Consider the following 4713-nt stretch of genomic DNA (forward strand, 5'->3'; position numbering starts at 1 on the left):
GTAACTTTGGAAAGAATAATTCCAAAAGTTTTATTTAAGGATTAAGGATTGAAGGAAAGGAAGTGGTACCAATGAATATAGATTGTTTCTCTTAGGAATTTGTAAGAGAAAGAGAGAAAAGGTAATAGCTTTAATGAAATGGCAAGGAGTAGTGATTTTTTTTTTAAGGGCTGGAGATACTTGGCCTGTTGGAAGGGAGTAGGGAAGGAACCAATAGGGAGTGATTGAAGATTAGGGAGTATCCAGAGTAGGTCAACCAAGATGGTAAAGATAAATAGTATGAAGATTGACAAAGAAGTAGAGATGTTTAATATAGAGAAGGAAAGAAAAGACTTAAGGGGGACATGATAGCTGTTCTCAATATCTCACATGCTTTCCTGAAGAAAAGAGATTAGACATGGCCCCCTTCAGAGGGCAGAAGCCAAAGCAATGGGTATTATCTAGTCCATATTTATCAATATTTTCTTTTTTAAAAAACATTAAAGAAGGATGATTTTTTTTTCTTTTTACTGTGGGGTAGAGGGTGCATATAATAAAAAAAAAAAATCAAAAGCTTATCTGACATATATTTTATTTTCTTTCCCTAGCTGTCAAATTGCAAGCCTGGAGCTCACTGGCACATTTTAAGGGCCTGGGTCTGCTCATGCAACTGCTTTATCCTAGGGGGAGTCATTTGGGGATATCTCAATAGTGACCACTCAGGATACTGCAATGGATCAGTATCAGGAGGAGGTCCTTAACTTGGGTTCATTTTTTTTCTCCTTCTGCTTCATGTGTGCAACAAAATTGTCAATGCATGTGATGGTCAGCCTGGCAGTCAGTGAAAAGAAGCTTTGGAAGCCCACTTTTCCATCTTGGCACTGGTCCAGGTCTTTCATAATCTTGTCTACAACTAAAGAGTCTTTTTGTTTCTCTAAGAATCTGGGGAACTCTTTTCCCACGAGAACTCTTAGATCTTTGTCTCCAGCAAACTTATGAAACATAAACGTCATAGTTTCCAAAGCATGTTCCATTTGAGATAACATCTTGGTGATGTCTTCTGAAACCTTGCCTATGCAAGAAGCAGCAGCTGAGTGGGAATTTCAATATTTTCCATAGGAATTATATTATATGTTTTATCAAATGATTTTCTATAACCTAAGGAAATTTGATATCATTTATATTTATAGAGACATATGGAAAACCCCACCATTGTTAGAAAATCTTTCCTTTTTTAATACCTTCAATACAACCTTAGTCCATCTTCTATGCACTGAGGATCAACTTTGAATATACATGTAATGGTGGGGAGGAGGGGGCTGGTCGGAGCTCATCTGTTCTGAGTCTAAACATAGGGCATTGTAAATGTTGACAATGCAATTGCCCACCAGGAAGAGATTGAGGAACCTGCTTCTGTTAGTCATGATGACATGCAATAGAAGTACCTTTGGAAAGACTTCGCAGAATGTATAGACCTTTTCTGTTTCTAGTCTGCTAACCATATGATGAATGGCAGCCTTTTGGATTGGTTGAAGTTGTAGATGGAAACTAGAAGTGTCTTTTAAAAGGATTTCATTGGCTTCAGCCACTCTCTTATCATTGGACCTCTGGTTCTTGGTCTCACTCCTCTGACAGTCTCAGGAAACAGGGCTGTAAAGCAAGCGACCTTGACCTCTTTCTCTCTGAGGCTGACCGTGGTTCTTTGTTTGCTTTGGTGTTTGTTCATTTGTTTGAGATGAAGAAGATAAATCTGGAGGCTCTGGCCTGGCAGCTTTCAAAAGGTCAAGAGGGCAAGCCTCTGGAAGTACGAATTCTGAGACTGTAAGAATCTAGGAGGTGAGGCCATGCTGGGTTTTACATCTAGCTTCATGTCCATGTCTCCAGAAAGAGAGAGGCAACCAAAGTTAGGCAGCTACATCCCTTGTCAGGATTCTAGGGATACCTGGAAAGGGTTGGGTTCTCTTGTGTATCATTACTGGCTTGAATCTCATTTTCAGGTTTGGTTTTCCTTTTACACATAGCTTCCCACCTTACAACTTGTTCCATGTTAGTAATCTAAGGGAATCGTTGAATAATAATGGTATACATACAGGTCCTTAAAGTTTGCAAAGTACTCCTACATGTATTATCTCACAACAACACTATGAAGTGCCTCATTTTATTGATAGATAAATCAAGTTTCAGAGAGGTTAAGTATAGGGTCACAAAGCTAGTACTTATCTGAGGTGTGTTTCAGACCTTAAATCTATACTGTATTTGTGATGCCATGCTGCCTCATTGAACAAAGTAGTATCTGTAGTCAGAGCTGTCATAGTCTTATATAATTCTTACATATACATTTCCAATGAAAGCACTTAAACCTGCATTTTTTTCCACTGAATCATATACTTTCTTAAAATGAAAATAATAAACCCAATGGAATCTTATATGTCTATTTTTTCAACCAGCTAAACACATTAAACAATCTAGTTAACTTTTTAAAATAAAATGTTTTATTTTGAACTTGACAATCATTAACAAACATGAATATTTCCATTGACAAAGGAGGGAAAAGGAAGAATACATATGAAACTGGGAATCTACCATGTGCAGCTGGGTTCTTTTTTAAAATAGCCTTAAACTTTAACATGATAGGACCAGCACTGGTCTTCATGTCTGCACACCCTTTGCTCTTCTTTCTGCTCTGATTTGTTTAATTCTAACGGGTTTCGTTGACACTCTTTTCTTTCTTTTTCTTTTTGTTTTGCCTCTTCCTCATACTCCCATAAAAATTCTTCTTCCCCTGATTCAGGACTTCTGTTGCAACAAAAAAAAAGGATAGTTGATAAAAAAAAACAAATTTGGCTTGTATCAGTCATGTCTGAAAGTGCCTATTGTCCATCACCTCTCTGTCAGTGGTAGGAAACATACTCATCAATAGTCATCTGAAATTGTGATATTGGTCAGTACATGAGAGTTCCTAAATCTTTGAAAGATGTATTTTACAACGTTGTCTAAATTTTTTCCCTTATTCTGTTCACTTCATTCTGAATCAGTTTACGTAAGTTTTCTCAGGTTTCCCTAAATCTCTCCTTTTTGGCGTTTCTCATAATATAATAATATTCTATTACATTTATATAGCATAATCTGCTCAGGCACCATACATTTAACTATGAATTATCCTTGCTGTTTGGTCAAAACAGATAACCTTCATGGGGTTGGACCAGAATCAAAACAACCTCCAAAACTCTGCTCATGGATTAGTTTGCCTTTGACAATTGCCTTTGACAGTATGAGATTGTGCCTGATGAACTCTAATTTTGAGTCATTTTTCAAAAATGAAATGTTATATGTTGGGAATGGGTAACTTTACCAATGGACGAGTGGTTTTTTGATAGTTTACTGGATGTGAGACTCTGGGCAAATCACTTAACCTCTGTCTACCTCACTTTCCTCAACAAATGGAGATAGTAATTGGACCCATCTCTCAGGATTGCTTCAAGGATCAAATGATATAATATTTATAAAGCACTTAGCACAGTGCTTGCACATTATAGTAGGCAATAAATGTTTGGTTTTATTTTTTTCCTTCACTGGTTTAAAACAAAGAAAAGGCAATAATTGAAAGCTCTTTGCTCAGATACTGTTGGTCATTTGTTTACTTTAAATTTCACAATAAACAGAAAAAGAAATCATTCTTTTGAAAGCTGATTAACAAGAAGGAACTTTGATATTTTCTACAGACATGTCTTTCTGACCTAGTGTTGCAAAAGAACGCTGTGTTCTCCCAAAGTGAAAGTAAATAGGTTGTGTATCCTTTGGAAAAGTCTTATCTTTCAATTTTCAGGATTGGATATAAGGGATACTTAATACTGCACAAAACCATTGAGGTAATGGTTAAGAAAGAATAATTTTCTTTTGGATTATGCCCATGACAGTTTTCTAAAAACTATTTTTAACTAAAATCACAAGATGAGTAAAGCATTTCAGTACCTCCTGTGCATGCTCTGCCTACTTCCTCTATAATTATTCAGCTTACAAACTGGAATTTTGAGAGAAAGAATAGCAGAATATAATTTTCCATTTCTTTATCATTTTGATTGTGAGTAGAACAATTTGCCTCTACTTTGATGTAATTAACTGGAGGCAAAAATGTCTCATTAGTGTTATAGGCTACTAAATATTATAGGTTTACTGAGCACCCATTTCATCTTCAAAAATAGATGTTCTCTTTTCAATGCTTTGTTTGCTATAGCTGGGATAATGTTTCATATTTCATCTGCTACTAATTTTACATGGGAAATACTCCCTGTTCAGGGACACAATACCAAAGGGCATCTCTGCAGTTCATAGTAACCATAGCAATGACTGTTCTAAAATATAGAAAGAGAGCCTCTGCCTGCACAGATGGTATCATTTTACTGAGTAAGAATCAGGTTCACAGGCAGCGATATCACCTGGACCCCAGAATCTGACGTGATAGTAAAGTAAGACAATAACATGAGAGCTTGTGACACAGGCAAGTGCTTAAAAATAGCGATGATATTCAGACCAACCTCCTAGAGGAGCATAATAAAGAACCTAATCTGTGCAGATATAGAACTATTCTCATCATGAAGGTGAATCATAATTCACCTATTTGACAATATTTGGACTTCACTAAAAATATTCCTTAACATAAAGCCTACCAATGTTTATTTCTGCATTGTGTAATCCAACTAACTGTAATTCTAATAAAATTATAATTATCCATTT

General features: G+C 36.1%; 1 pseudogene; it reads right to left on the reverse strand.

Moving 5' to 3' along the window:
• Positions 1-722: 722 nt before the first annotated feature.
• Positions 723-1025, reverse strand: LOC140512371 (protein S100-A10 pseudogene; annotated as a pseudogene).
• Positions 1026-4713: the final 3688 nt, after the last annotated feature.

Source organism: Notamacropus eugenii, chromosome 6 (assembly GCF_028372415.1).
Source record: "Notamacropus eugenii isolate mMacEug1 chromosome 6, mMacEug1.pri_v2, whole genome shotgun sequence".
In the NCBI taxonomy this organism is placed as follows: domain Eukaryota; kingdom Metazoa; phylum Chordata; class Mammalia; order Diprotodontia; family Macropodidae; genus Notamacropus; species Notamacropus eugenii.